Raw genomic sequence first — 16518 nt, 5'->3', positions numbered from 1 at the left:
TGCCATTATAAAAATGTAACAGTTCCCTCCTAAGAAGTAAGAAATATCTGAAGGACATCACTTTTTATTTTTTTGGTGGATATAGAGACCTGTTCTCTCTAGGTATTCTTCCCTCCTATATCTTTAGTGCTTGGAGTTGCTCTTTTGAGTTCAAATGCTTAGTTCTTTCTTCTTTTACTCATTTTCATGACTTCTCCATTGCCTGGTTTCTTGAGGACCTGGCTAATCTTGTGGTATTGTTCCAGATGTGTGAATCAACGTGTTCTTGAAACCTCATAGGAAAGTATTTATTTGATGTATTTCCAGCCAAGTTTCTATACCAAAGCATTTTGGAGAAAGATGCTTACTGAAACAAACCATTCGCTCATGACTGGTTTCAAGAAGACAGATGTGAGATTCTAACTGCAGTGTCTTTCCCTCATTTCAGAAAGTGCAACACAGATTTCCAGGGTTCTGGCCTTTAAAGACTGTTTTTATAATTCACCTAACCATCTTGGCCTCCTGCAGTAGGTATAAACTCTTTCACTGCTAAGTGATATGCATTGTCTTTGAGCATAGCTTTTAGTTTTCTGTACTGAATAAAAATTATTTAATAAAAGTTACTTCCTTTATTCATACTATCAATTGCATAATTAGAAAGGGGAAACTCCCCAACCCTGGTATGTGCATATTCTTAATAGTTATATCATACTTTCCATATTAAATAAGTCTACCTGCTTTTATCTCTTTGTTGTCAAAGTTATTAATAGTCACCTACACTTCACAAAGTTCTCATTATTATTCTGATAACACAAACAGTTTCTTTCTTCTGATGGATTATGGTAAGGATCACCATTCTTTTTTAAATTTATTTTGTTGTTGTTGTTCATTCTATTCACAAAAAGGATAGAGTCCCTCATCCTGCAAGTATGACCTACATTCTTTGTTTCTACATATATATGTTTATATTTAGCCATATTAAAACACATACTGCTTGCTTGCTCCCAGTTTACCAAATGATCCAGATTGTTCTGCATCAGTGACCTGTTCTCTTCATTATTTACCATTCCCCAAATCTTTGTGTCATCTGCACACTTTATCAGGGATGATTTTCTGTTTTCTCTCTGGTTATTGATAAAAATGTTAAATAGTGGTGAGCAAAAGACCCAATCCCTGCGGAACCCCACTACAATCAAACCTGCTTGATGACGATTCCCCATTTACAATTACATTTTGAGACCTGTCAGTTAGACAGTTCTTAATGCATTTGTGTGCCATATTAATTGTGTACCATTTTAGTTGTTTAATCAAAATATCATGTGGTTCCAAGTCAAATGCAACACCGCTATGTTATGTCAACACTATTACACCTTTATCAATGAAACTTCTTATCTCATAAAAAATCAAGTTAGTTTGACAGGATCTATTTTGCATAAATCTATGTTGATTTGCATTAATTATATTACCCTCCATTGATTTTTTGTTAATTGAGACATGTATCAGCTGCCCCATTTTCTTGCCTGGGATCAATGTCACATTAGCTGTCTTCCAATCTTCTGGAACTTCCTCAGTGCTCCAAGACTTACTGAAAAACAACTTAATGTTCCAGCAAGCTCCTCAGCCAGGTCTTTGAAAACTCTTGGATGCAAGTTATCTGGACCTGCTGATTTAAAAATGTCTGACTTTAGTAGCTTCTGTTTAACGTTTTCCTGAGATACTAGTGGAATGGAAAGAGTATTATAATTACCATATGAGACTATATCTTCTGTTTTTTCCCCAAATACTTCTGCTTTTTCTGCATTATCATTGATAATTCTACCATTTCCATCAAGGAATGGACCAATACCAGTATCAGGATTTTTTGTTGCTCATATATTTTAAAAACTCCTTTTTTGTGTGTTTTAACTCTGCTGGCCATAGGTTTCTCATTGTATACCTTGGCTTCCTTATCAATTTTCTATCATTCCTAACTTCTGATTTATATTCATTAGCATCAATTGATCTTTGTGGTGGCACTAGGGGTTATTGTAAAATAATAACAATGTTTTTAACACATCAATTTTATGAACAATGAGACTTGACTATACTTTTTTAATACAAAAGAATTTTGTCCACAGAAAAAGCACCTTCCCCCTTCCCAAATCTGTCCTAAGAGCAGTGACAGCAGAGCAGTGTAAAATGTGACATTTACTGTATACTGAACAGAAACATGCCCATCCTTGGATTTCAGAGCCATGGACTTGCGGATTGTACAGTTTCTAAACCTGTGCTCTTGTGAAAAAAAAAATAGGGCCAACTCTCTACTCCTTGTACAGCCTTATTGTAACCAAAGCAGACTCGTGCCCAATGTCTATGAAACTCCTAACAATTCACATCAGGGTTGCAGATGTCAATGTTTTATTACTGTCTATAGCTTTAATTGATGATAATGCTACATGTAGAAGTGCAGTCAAGAGCACTGAAGATGGACCAAAGGTTCATATTCTTCAGGAAACTGATTCATTTTAAACTTATTTCTTTCCTCATCACTATATTTAGTGTAAGGACAAATCATTTTCATATCATTTTCTTTTCTGGTCACAGTCTTAAGAGTGTCAAGGGAATGGATAAATGGTCTGCTATTTTCTCTTTATTATTATAATTTTTCTCACAAGATTGAGAAAAAGGGAGAATATCATGGGAATAAAAATGCACAGTATTGAAGCATTAAAAATGTGGTGATCATTCATTCATGTAACAGACTATAGCAAGGGCAAAAAGCAGTGCAAGATACATTTATTCTCTTGACAAAAACTGCAGAAAGGAGAGGAAATAGTAGAAAGATAATTTACTCTTATGACAATTCTACTAAGGCAGAAATCTTGTGGCCTCTTGCAAATGTCCCTTGTATCAACATAGCTTTGGATATTTTATTTAAAAGAAATCATAGGGCCAGATTTATTTTTAATGGAAATAAAACTGGCTTTGGGTAATGAAAATAAAACTATTTCCAACATAAGAATACAGATATAAGTTTATCATTCATATTATTTAAATGCAAGATTATCACCAACCTGTACTTTAAACACTGAATCTATGTAGAAGTTATTTGAAATGTAGTCAAGCAAATATAAAAGCAGTCAGGTTTTGACTTTTTCCATACCTGGATTTACTTCTAAAGTATTATATTAGCTGAATCTCTGAGAATAATAATGATTTGATTTTAAAACTCTCTTGGATTAATCCCAGGACAGTGGCTGGGATGTGGAATAATAGTATGTTTTTTTCCAGCAACCTTGGTATGGAGTTTGTAATTATGAAATATGTCATTTGAAATGATATATCTGTGCAAAATTTGCAATAATGGAAATATAAATTAAAAACTATTAGAAGAAACAGCATCCATTTGTTACTCCAAATTGTGCCAATTGAGTTTAACATAGTTATCTTGATACAAGTATCTCAAGAACATTTCTGTTAAACAATTGAACAAAAAATGGCACACAATAGAATTTGGTTTTATCAAAAGCTGTTTTCCTATGTTGGATGTTTCAAAGTACTTTGCAATAATAGTACTAATTATACTAATGCAATAACTGCATAGTTTGATGAGGTAGCTATTTTGTGCCCAGTAATAGCTTACATGCCTTTGGAGACTAGAATCTATTTTATTGAGAGGAAGAAGGTTGAGCAGGAAACTAGAACAGATTCTTGGGTGCAGTTGAGGTGCCTTTTGGTGCAGGACCCGAAGGGGTAGGGTGTAGGTGGCTTTATACCAATTTGGCCCCCAGTGTGGGTTAAAACAGCCTCAGGGGTGCTCTAAATTGCACCTGTCTATGTCACCAAGGCTGTCCAGGCACTTAGGAACAGCTGGAGCACAAACCTTCTTGCACTTGCTCATGCCCTATAAATGCCCCTGTGTTGGAAGTGGTAGTGGGAGCAGTACAGATCTGTTATGGGGGCTCTGTGCCATGTGGGGATTCCCTGTGTACTAAGGGAATTCTCCAGTGGCCAGATACTAGGGCCTTATGAGCCCTTTGTGCTGCCATAGCTGACATAAGGGAGCCAGAACACAATGCTTTATCATGCTCACTGAGATTATCTTCTGTTGTTTTAGAGAAGATTAATCAGATCATTATCCTCCACCTGATATCCAGCAGAGACAAGCAGAATCTGCCATAGCTGAATGTATCATTCAAAGAGCAGCACCTCTAACTGTCAGAGTTTATGTCCCTGTTAGCTATGGCTACTTGCCCTGTTTTGGGGATAAAAATTATCACTATTGGCAAACAGCAGATTGGAAACAGCTGTGTAGTTTCTAAAAGTTACTTGCCTACCACCACTATGTAGGGCCAGATCCTGGAGTCTTTGCTCAAGCAAAATGCCAGCTGAACTGATGCAAAAGTTTATTTCTTCATTATCACTAACCTGGACAAATAAATTGCCATTGTTTGCTTGTGTGTGTGATCTATTTTTTCCATCCTTTATATTATTGGCTAGTTTAGCACCACTGTGTAATTTCAATTGCATATTGAGCAAGCAAACCAAAGTTGCAGAAAAACAAAGATAATCTTATTTCACAAACCAATGGCTGACATGAGACTAACTTGAGAGAGATCTCTTTGATCTAATCATGTAACGCACACAAGGATCCACCTAGTAATGGATGTTGGGAAGATATGAGAAACTCCAATCCTAACCATTTTTTCAGTTGCTAGAGACTCTCTTTGGGATAACACATGCAACAATCTCAATGTGTGGCAGTATAGTTTATTATTTTGCATGTAATTGTATTAAGGAAATTGATATCTATACTTTTGACCTATGATTGCTATGAAATAAAATATTCAGAGCCATGTTGGCATAGACAACACCTCGGATTTTCAAAGTTGTTAGGCATCCACAACTCACTGTTATCCAACTAACTCTCTTAGTCTCCTATGAAAATCTGGCCAGCATTTGCAAGCCATGAGACTGTTGCCTGTTACGGGGTTAGTCGGGGACTTTGACAGTTTGCTGCAGTTGTGGAGTCAAAGGGAGGTTAAAGTGAATATGGAATGCAGGACAGGAAATACTTATTTCTTTTCCATTTCAAGTCAGGTCTGTGTTCCTGAGTGTTATAACCCTGGCAAAACAAAGTTCCCTGTTCTCTAGAAATCTCTCCACACAGTCTCTCTTCCCTCATTTCCTGCAGGGAGACAAACCCTTTCCAGATGCTGTAATTGGCTATAAAGGCAGTAAAGTCCACCTGCTCTAATAGTTTGTGTCACTCAGAAACTGTTTTTTTCTCACCCCCCAAAATATGGAGAGTGAAGAACACCTTTCTGCATGGTCTTCAGCCCTTGTGTTCCTAGGGATCCACAAGATTTAGCTTTGGTCCACATTGGAATTTGAAACCACCACCGAATGCAACATAAGAACAACATCTGGTAGGAAACTGCCAGTGGTAGGAAAGATCAGTGAATCATTACATAGCTAATGGGGGTTTGTACTAGTAGAGAAAAAGCAGACTGGGTGCTACCAGCCTGACAGGATTTCCTCAAAGAGGGACTCGTTTGAAAACCCATCAGTATAAGATTGATGAATAGTCCAGTACTCTAGTGGCAGTCCATGCTGCTGCCCTTTGTAGGATCAGTTCAAATACCATCTCATCCATACAGCAATTGGATTTTAACACACAGATCTAAGGCAGTATATACCCTACAGACCTGATTGTCATTTACAGTGGCAGTGTAAAGGGGCCCTAATGTGGGAGTAAATTACATTTATGTGGCATAGTGTAAATTAATGTAGATGAAAAAGAAGCCCCAAGTCTTTTAAAATATATATTTTAATGGAAAATCCTGGGAGCATATTCAAAAGTGTTTTCAAAAATTCTGTTTCCCCCACATAACACTGTTTGCTTGTTGATTTTTTTCTCCTTGTATAAGTCAATTTTAATTTCCCTATGAATATTTGTTCAAACAAACAAACAAACAAACAAAAATAAATGGCAGTTTTATCCAGCTTCATGTTAAGAAGAAAGTTTATGGTTACATTGTTAGTGTGATAGACTATAGTGCATGACACCACTTAAATAATAATAAATTTTAAAAGTAGATTAGTACTTTAGTGTTAGACTGTAATGATCACATGTAGACTACTGCACTGGCACCCTATGAAAATGACATATGGTAGTTTTGCTGAGTGAATAACTCAGAACCACTAATGTATATGGCAAAATTAGCCTTTTTTTTGCAAGTGGAATAACAGCAAGCAGGCTGTGACTTTCTCAAGGTTATTAGAATGTATTCAATACTGGTATTGCTAACTTTTTTTAGTTTTCTGAGATCATGAATAGTCTTCACCAAGTATTCACTACCTGAACATTGTTGGCTAATTGTGGTTGATCAGATAAGCCGTATTGTATTGTTTCTTGATTGAACGTGCAAGCACTTCTGGTGCAAATACTTACAGACACAAAAAATAAAATTCAGTTTCTACAAATGTCAGTAGGGGAGCAATTGGGCCCTTAATCTTCTGGCACTTGGCTCAAGACGAGTTGGCTCTCTAGAACCTCATCTGCATGGAGCTATGGGGGAAGAGCTAGGGCAATGTCTTAGGAAAGAAAGATGATTCTATAGATGGCTCCTCTGCTTCCAAGTCCCCTTTGCAGGATCCTGCTGGATCTTCTCCACCTGTTGAAGCAGAGGGAACAATTGGGACCCGAATGCCTTTACACGAATGGCCTTTACAGTCACTAGTCATTAATCATAGAAAGTAAATGATGAAAGAGTGTCAGGAAAATTGGATCAGATTACAGACAGCAGGCTTTTGTTGTGAGTGAAAAGGAGAATCTCTGGTCTAGTGGATTACAGTACTGGGTATGCTCTTGACTCTGGGTCCCTTCCATTCCTGGGTCTGCCACCAAGTTGCTATGCGATTTTAAGCAGGTCACTTTACTACTAATTTACCTCTGTTATCCCAACTATCAGGAGGGATAATAATGCCTCTCACTTTGTAAAGTAGTCATCCCTAAACACTTGACAATTGCTTTAGATACTGCATTAGCAAAGTTTGTTAGCAAATTATAAGGGCGCCCATTGTATATAAATGACAAGTATTATTACTTTATTTCCAACATGTTCTTTCAGCTACAGTCTAAATAGCAGAAATGTTCAGTAACCAAAAGCAGAAAACAAGCAATGCAGAGACCCATTGAACAAATGATGCTAGAGATCACACCAGTGATAACCGAAGACAAACAATTAGTTGAAGAACCAAAGAAGAAACATCATGCAAAGCATCTGAATGAGAAAATGGTATTCAGTAGGGCAACATATTTATCCTCATGGTATAGTGACCCAATGTATCAAATGAGCAACCCTATCAAACCTGTGCTGAAATAGGCTGGATTAGTCTATTCCAAGACAGAGTAAAGCAGAAAAGGCCATTCTTTTATATCAGCCTAGGCTGAAAATGGCTTGTGCCATTCTAATAAGATGCCAGAATCAAAATAAATAAGCTTGAGTTTCCTTAACTTTTCTCAGATAATCAAGAGGACAAATGGAAATGGCATTTTAGACTTTTGGCAGTAAACCTGTGGATGAAAGGTTTTAAATAATGAAAACCTTTCAGGAAGGATAAAGAAAAGCTTCCTTGGGTTCAATCTGTTGCTCCCAAAACATGTTGAAAGGAATAAGTGATTGCAAGAAAATATGAGCCTTCAGATGTTGGAAATCAATGTCCTTAATTTCTCTGTATTGACTAGGCATTAGAAAAACAGCATTTTTAATCTCAAAACTTCCCAAAAGTTTCCTAAAGACAAAATGCTGTAAAGAAAATCCATATTATGCTGACTGCATTGTCAATAGTAATAAAAATGTTTCTGTTGCTCTTTGCAAAAGTGGATTAGATATCTCAGTGTGTTTTGCATACAAGATGCCATCTAAGTGCAATTTTTCCTCAGACCTGTCAAACCCTAACATGACAGTATGTTCTTTCTGCATGAGATGAAACACCACTAGTAAGAATGTCAACATGGTAAATTGTAGCCTCTCTGAAAGTGGGCAGCCTGATGATTGCAGCCTTATTATGACTCCCAAGAACATTACTGTTGACTTTGCCACCTCAGTTCAGAGAAAAAACACAAAGGTATGCCAGCCTGAATAATCCTTTAAACATTTAAAATGCAGACATATTTCACCCCCTTTTGAAAGACAAATTGCAAGTCGACATATCACTAAGTGCTAAAATTCTATCTTATGGAAGTTGATAGTTCTAATTCAGTTCTTGTAAAACAAATTTTCACACTTAAATTTTTTGATTCCTCCTTTCAGTGTCTCCCTTTATTAAAGAATTTGGAGATGGTATCTTGACTTGAATTAGCAACAGGCAGCTAATTTTTGAAACTGATTTGTCATGGCTATGTGTCTGCCATGGCTGCCACACTTCTGGTACATGTCCATTAGCAGCTGTGCAATTGGGGTAATGCTCTGAGCATGTTTTGACTGTTATTCTTATTCCTAAATGAGAAACTTATCCAAGAAGAAAGGACTCTTGGAAGATGTTCAAAATGACAATTTCATGTTACTTTTCAGAGAACATTGCAATCATAATACAATAATACTTTGCACTTCGGTAACAGTTTTTCTTTAAGAATCTCAGTGCCATAAAAACATTCACTAAGGATTTATTATTCTTTAGACAAATAGATAAATAAACCTCTGGACCTTACTCTAATCTCACACTGGCAGTCACCAATATAACTGCATTGACTTCAGTGAAGCAAAGAGGAACCCATTCTCCCGTTTGATGAAAATCAGGAGTAATTGACTTCAGTGGAGTTACTCCTGATTTTCCGCAGTGAGAGAGGAGAATTGGAACCTATATTTTTAGTTAATTCCTTGCTTCTTTTGAATCAAGAACAAATATAAAAAGGATAAGGTGCTAGATCCTCAGCATGATTTACAACAGCTGAGGTCCTGGTCCTAGATATGTAATTCGGATTTAATTATTGGTATCCAGTAGCATTGCAGTAGTTAAGAGTAAGTATTTCTCTTGTCAATTCTAGGGAGTGCTGTAACAATTAAATACCTTGACCATTTCAAATCTGGATTAACTAAACTGCTTGCTCATTTCCCAGAATTATTCTCTATGCACCACTTTCTGGTGCCCAATATCAGTCTTTGCCTTTGTTTGCTTGCACTTAATACCTGAAGGATCTCTGAGATCACGTCAGTTTTATCTTTAGTTCTCTTTCCAGCTCTCTGAACAGATTCTTAATATATCAAAATTTCTTTTGCTGTTGCTGTTTATTCCCTCATGAGCTATAATCAACCAGAAATTCCAGCCTCCTTATCATTTATTGTAATATTCTGGAGACAGCACACCACCTGCACTTTTATATGGGCCATAAATATGCTTCTAACTATGGAATCTTTAGTTAGGATTACGTCTCTCTATTTTTATTTTGCTCTGGAACATTGTTTGCCTTATGATTAATTACTGGGCTGACAACTCCTGTTGTACTTACTGTTTTATGGGATCTTTTGCCCCAGCATGCCTCTCTAAGGCTGGCCCTTTAAATTTGGCAGAACCAAACTGTTCTGTTTGGCTGTTTTGCAACTGTCTGCCCCCCCTCCCCCCTTTCTTTTCCAGCTGCTAAGAACTTGCTACTTTTCCTTTGTTTTCTCTTTCTTATTGCTAAGGAAATTCAGTTCAAAGGTTCAGTCACCTCCCCACGCCCATCACATTTTTTGAACGGCTTTCTTTCCTAAATACAAAATATGGAGCAATATTTTCATCATTATCATCATTTTTATTGATATTACATCAGCACTTTAATTTTTGTAGGAACTGTACAGCAATCTAGGAAGATGCCTGTGACCCAAAGTGCTCACAAAAAATTCTGTACTTCATGGCAAATTTTGAGTATACCTCTGTGGAACTTTAACTTGTATAGAGTAACTATTATTTGGTTACCACAAGAAGAGGACTTTTGGCAATAATTATGTTTAACAGTGGCAGGTTGCTCAGTAATTATTAGGGTGTGAAAACCAACACAAATGATTGTATTATGCAGAGAGCTTAATCCCAAACTATATAGTGCAGCAAATTAACTCTGCAGTGCTTTTTTTTCTTGGAAGTAATACTGAAGCAGGAATTATACTATTTAGCATGTAAAATGAAATTAGAATAGAAACTCAAACTCCTTTTGAAAGTAATACAGTTGCTTTATTTCTTGAATTTATGATTCAAATACACTAGCTGAGATCCTGAAATCAACATGGGATAGATCAGAGCCATAGTTTGAGCCCCAGATGTGTGCAAAAAATAAGAGTTGTAAAGTGTTGTCGTGTGATTTTTTTGGGTGGGTTTGTATCTTGGGAGCCTCTTGCTCAAACAACCCTCGGTTTTGGACCTCTAGCCTTATCCCAGATCCCCATAAGTCCCAACAATTTTCAAAGGTAATCTAAGTCAACATGTGGATTTTAGAGCACTGAGAAAAATCAACAGAAAACTAGTCCCAACTGTAACCAACGTGGTGCTAGTGTCCCAGTATAATATTTCTGAGATTAGTGTCAAAACAAAAGTCTTCTGAATTGTTTCACAGGTATATGGGTAGTTCTTGTATATTGAGAAATTTTAGACCCATCTGAGCCTGTATATAGGGAATTTAATTCTCACTGGAGTATTTAAACAAGCTAAAGGTTGTTATAAAATTCAGCTTCATCAGTATGAGGTAATTGAAAGCACTGGATCTAGAGGACCTTGGTTTAAATTCAGAATAATGTAAAACAGTGTTATTTTTTATTTAGAGAGGTGACTAGGTGGGACTGCCTTCTAAATTGAGCTGGGAAAGTAAAAAAATATTCATATATTTAATCAAACATTGAATTACTCTATGGAGTTTAATATGGAAGGTTCTCTGCACCTTGAAGTCTTTTAAACCATGATTTGAGGACTTCAATGGCTCAGACACAGGTTTGATACAGGAGTGGGTGAGTCAGATTCTGTAGCCTGCATTGTGCAGGAGGTCAGACTAGATGATCATAATGGTCCCTTCTGACCTTAAAGTCTATGATTCTATGAAATCTATTTATCTTAATTGCTTTTATGGCTCCTGTTAGGATATAGATATTCAGGCCTGTCTGCAAAAGGCCTATACTTTAAGAATTTACGTGAATTCTTATCACTTAGCTAGTTATAGAGGTATAAAAGAAAGAATCAAAATCACTGTCTGTCTGTGAAATGTCCTCTTACTGTTACAGGCTAAGGCCGTCAGCTAAGATGTAGTTAGGCAGCCATAAGCTGGGAAGTGTATGGTCACATCCTCACATTCCAAACTAGTCACATTGAAATAAGGTGCTATTGGGCTATTAGGAATACAATTCTGTGACTGTCCTGATATTCCTATCACCTCCAGAGAAAGGGAAGAGCCTAGAAGATGTAAAAGGAAACTTAGTTTAATAGCATCCTGTCTGGCAAGAACTCACTTATCAATAGACACAGCTGGAAAACCCTTATGTCTGTATAGATGTAGTTGTGAAATCCTCACTTCTGTATTGTTTTGTATGTTTATTTGCATGGTCTCTGTCTGGTTCTGTGATTGTTTCTGTCTGCTGTATAATTAATTTTGTTGGGTTTAAACCAATTAAGGTGGTGGGGTATAATTGGTTAAATAACCATTTTACAGTATGTTAGGATTGGTTAGTTAAATTTCAGTAAAGTGATTGGTTAAGGTATAGCTAAGCAAAATTCAGGTTTTACTATATAGTCTGCAGTCGATCAGGAAGTAAGTGGGGGGTGGGTGGGAAAAGGGACCGGGGATGGGGGAATCAAAATCATGTCTTGCTAAAGGGGAAAATGGGAACAGGGGATGGGAACAGGAACAGGGACACAGGCAAGGCTCTGTGGTGTCAGAGCTGGGAAGGGGGACACTAAGGAAGGAAACTGGAATCATGTTTGCTGGAAGTTCACCCCAATAAACATTGAATTGTTTGCACCTTCGGACTTCAGGTATTGTGGCTCTCTGTTCATGCGAGAAGGACCAGGGAAGTGAGAGGGTGAAGGAATAAGCCCCCTAACAGCTCCCATCACCTTAGTATCTGAGCAACTCACAAGGGTAAATGTATTTATCCTCACAACACCCCTGTGAGGTAGGGAAATGTAACTATCCCTGTTTCCAGATGCAGAACAGAGGCATAGAGAAGCTAATGCCTGGAGCCACCAGGAGACTTAGATCTTGCAATGGTCGGGGTTGCAACACCTAACATTTAAGGACCAAGAAAAGCACAGGAACAACACTGCAATCCACAAAGCCTGATTTAGGCACTTAAGCGCCTTAGACTGGGATTGAGAAGCCTAAGCTAGCCTCTGGGAGATGCTATGAGAGCAGTGTGACCTAAGCCATGCCCTTCTCCCAGAGATAGGTGCATATGTCTGGGCTGCAGGGAGCAGTCTATCTCTGCTTAGTGATCCACAAATGGGAACCTGACTCCTGAGGTCATGTGGCATAGGTGCCTAAACTGTTTCTTGGTCCTGCCTTGCTCCTCACAAAACGGATGGGGGAGGAGATACCCACCTTAGAACTTTTAGCTCAGGTGGTGAAAGCACTTGCCTGAGATGTGAGAGACTCAGTTGCAATTCCCTGCTCTTTTCCAGAGAGGGAGAAAGGTTTTGAAGAAGAGTCTCCCACCTCTTAGGAGACTGCTTTAGTCACTGAGCTGTGGGATATTCTGATGGAGGCCTCCCTCAAGCTCTCCTGTTGAAGCTGGAAGCTGTTCCATTGTGGCTAAATAATGAAAGAGTGATTGGTGCAGGAGGACTGACCCCTGAGTCTCCCTCCTGCCAGGAGTGTGCCCGCACCACTGGGCTACAGACTCAGAGTCAGTCTTGTTCTCTCACTCTATGATTTGTCCACTGTGGAAAACTTAAATAGTCACTGGATCAGAGCCAGAGAGACATGACATCAAAAACACCTTTATTCACAGAAAAGCGCATTAAGAATGATTTAGAAAGTTATAACATTACCATGTATATACAAAAAGATATTAATAAAATAAAGCAAAGCACATTTTAAACAAACATGAAATATGTCTCACTAAAGCATCATTATCACCAAGGTCACCCAAAATATTGTTAACACACCAGGTCAACTGAGAAGTATCCAGGTTACAAGTCAATTTATAAAAGGTGTAATCAGTCTAGAGATGGGCTATAATCAGTGTGTAGAAAAGCTCTAGCATATGATACTGCTTTGCCCTGGCCATTCTGTTTTGGTGGGATTTCAAAAGAGCTAAATTTTCCTGACTCAGCAAAAGTTATCCAGGCAGGAAAGCAGTCAAATGCGAGCACTGTATCTCACTCCAGGAACAAACAGGGGGTTGGAGAAAACCAATCCCAAATGGCTGAAAGGCTGCTGCAAAAAATCGAAAAGAAGAATCAAATGGGGGCAGTGTAGAAAACAATGTAACACTGGATCTGAAGCCGGAGAGAAGGGGCACTGCACAGACACCTCCAAAGTAAAACAGTACACAAACCACCTGGTTGCTATGATGCCATGTACAATCCTCCACTGAAAGTCACTGGAGTGTTTAGGAAGAGGAGGTTTGTACAGTGTCCTCCAAGCCGGGACATAGAGTCTTCCACGGACAGAAGCATCCTCCAGGCTGTATCAGAGAGGGTGGCATAATGCCACACCTTGACACACATACCATGGCTTCTTGGTCATGGTTTCAAAAGGAACATTCACCAAACCCTTTCAAGACCACAATCTGCCTGGTTGCACAAGGATCTCATCCACAAACAAGGAGACAGCAAGTGAGGGGAACACAGGATTCACCTCTGGAAAAACAATCCCTGCAAACATTTTCTGCAAATACTGAGTAGCCTCCTGAAGGAGCACAGCCTGGAATTCAGCGAGGACTTTATCCAGAAAATGCACACGATTCTAGTCTGAATAACAAGAGTTGTTGTGGACTTGCAGCTTGAAAAACTTGGGACAATCAGGTGGGACAGCTTGGCCAACACAGCCTGAGTAAAGACAGAAAACAGGCTCCTGTAGGAGAGAGCTTCAGTGGGAAAAAGTGAGTTACAAAACAGCAGCTCTTCCAAGAGCCATAAACTGGAAAATGCCCGTCCGGCTACACTCTTTGCAGGAGTCTCGAGGTGTTAAAAAGATCATTATAGAATGGAAGCAAAGTTAGACTCTGTAATCGACCAAATGACAAACAAAAATAGGTGACAGCAAAGCCCATCCCCCCCAGCCCCGCATGATGGAGGAGACAAAAGCAAGGGACTTCCAGGCCAGCAGAGAGTCAGTGTTGCAACCACCGAATAGACTCGAGATGAAATGCTGCCACCCTGCTGATTAAATCAATGAGCCCCGGCCTCCTTCATCTAATAGCAGGAACAGCAAAGCAGGGTGCAACCAGTAGTAAGTATTCAAAAAATTGTTATTATGCCTTTGAATCTGGTCTAAAAGGCCCAAGGGAGGGCCCAGGCGCACAACTGATGCCACAATATTGAGGCCACAAGGTTGTTGACAATCAAAACCTGTCCTCCCAAGGAGAGTCTGGGAAGGAGCCATTTCTGCAGGCAGCCTTACACTCTCTCCTTGGCCCCTCCCAGTTCCTTATGTCCATATGTTGTTCAGATCCAGAATGACCTCCCCAAAACCTTAATCCCAGAGGAGCCACATTGCAATTGTTGGGGCAACAGAGGTGGACAGCTACACTGCCAAGAGCCCAGTAAGATCAAATTGCTCTTAGCCGAGTTAATGCGGGCAGAAGATGCCTGTTAATGCACCTGTAAACAAGTACAAAGTGCCAGAACGTCACTGTCAGATGTTTTAAAGACTGAGATATCATTGGCATAGGCTGGCTGATGAACTGGAAAGCATGCGCCACCCCTGGCACAGAAAGGCTAGGCTTCTGAGGAGGTGCAGGAATGACTCCAAACAAAGAGAATACAGCATCCCAGACAGAAGACACCACTGATGAATGCTTCTGCGAAATGGGAAGCAGCAGCTACGGCCTCCATTAATCTTCAGGACACTAAAAATGTTATGGTACAATAAAGAAATATATGAAGAGAACACTGGCCCAATCCCAAAAGCTTCTGATGTTTCTAAAAGAAAACCATGGTTAACACTATCAAGGGCTTTCTCTTGGTCTATTGAGATAAGTCCCACATTCAGATTACAAAATTTGCTAACAGTAAAAACAAAGTATCAAAAGTACAGGAGTACAATATGTTTGCTTAGGGTGTATCAAAGAGTCCATACAGTCCTTCAGTCAGTTAGCTAAAGCCCAGATAAAATCTTATAAGGAGAACAAAGGAGAGAAAAAGGTCTCCAGTTCTGTAAGTCACAGAAGTCCCCTGTTTTTCACGGGGGCAGCTCTTTCTCCTGGATATGCACTAGCAACACTTGAAAAAAAGTCAGGACCGGTAAGATGCCAGAAATGTCTGTAAAATTCAGATGGCAGCCCATTGATACCTGGGGCCTGGCACTTAGAGACCTGCTGGACTGCAACAGAGAATTCCTGCGGTGACAGTGAGTATCCAGGCACAGCTGTTCCTCACCAGTCAGACAGGGTACTTCCTGGTGCAGCTCCTCCATTTCCAGGCTTTAGGAAAGTACAGAGTGCTATAAAAAAGAAATAGCTGCTTACTGGATCTCAGCAGGGTCAGTCAAATAATCTGCAGATGGTCCACAGACTTTTTCTCCAATGTGAAAAAGAACTTGTGGGAGTGTCAATTTCATTAAGTTGAGTAAAATGGGCCTGAATCAGGGCTCCTTGCACCTTCTCTTCCAAGAAGCACCTCAGTGAAGGTTTGGTGAATCTGTACCAGGCTTTCCACATCAAGTTTTGCTAGAAAGGCCCAAGATGTTTTGTTCTATGGCACTCATGGCCTGATGCATGGATTGTGCAGCAGCCTGCGTATACTGCTGGCAGAACAGTTGAATCTGGACTTTTCTGACATCCCACCATTATCTCAGGGATTCATACGGGGCCATTGCTGCTGCCAACGCTCCCAAAACATAGCAACATCTGGGTAAAATTCAAGTCCTGTAATAATTTGATGTTAAAACACCAGTGGAAAACATGGGTGGGAAGAGGGAGAGACACACTGACAGAGACATAATGATGATCCGACAAGTGAGTGGGAGACATGGAAGACCAAAAAAACATATTCACATTAGTCTTCATGGTATAAAAGTGTTCCATGCTAGACTGTGAGTCCTTGTAGGGAGTACTGCACCACAGTAATCTGAGAACCTCCAAACATCTATTAACCCAAAGGTCTGCAGGAGACAATGCAGTTCCCTGGCTTCTCATGGTTCCTGTCTAACATATAATCTACAGTGCAATTGAAAACCCCTCCCAGGACAATAGCAGTATCAGGGTCATAGTCAAGCATGGCCTGGGCAAGTGTCTGCAGAAAGGAGACATGATCTCACCTCAGTAAAAAGATTAAAAAGAATACTGCCAATACATGGGTCCACCTGGAGGAGCCAGCCTAGCACAATCTCCTTCAGCTACCCCAACGGTGACACTGGAGCCTTGGCTCAAG

General features: G+C 39.3%; 1 long non-coding RNA gene across 2 annotated transcripts in view; it reads right to left on the bottom strand.

Annotated features, from left to right (window-relative positions):
- Positions 1 to 6435: 6435 nt before the first annotated feature.
- The window catches only part of LOC123378022, a 53262-nt gene continuing 43179 nt past the window's right edge, over positions 6436 to 16518 (bottom strand). For both annotated transcript variants that reach the window (XR_006582436.1, XR_006582449.1), the window contains one exon: positions 6436 to 6635. This is a non-coding gene — a long non-coding RNA (uncharacterized LOC123378022). The remainder of the gene's footprint in view (positions 6636 to 16518) is intronic.

Source organism: Mauremys mutica, chromosome 1, assembly GCF_020497125.1.
Source record: "Mauremys mutica isolate MM-2020 ecotype Southern chromosome 1, ASM2049712v1, whole genome shotgun sequence".
Classification (NCBI taxonomy): domain Eukaryota; kingdom Metazoa; phylum Chordata; order Testudines; family Geoemydidae; genus Mauremys; species Mauremys mutica.
This window is presented reverse-complemented; position numbering and strand designations above follow the sequence as displayed.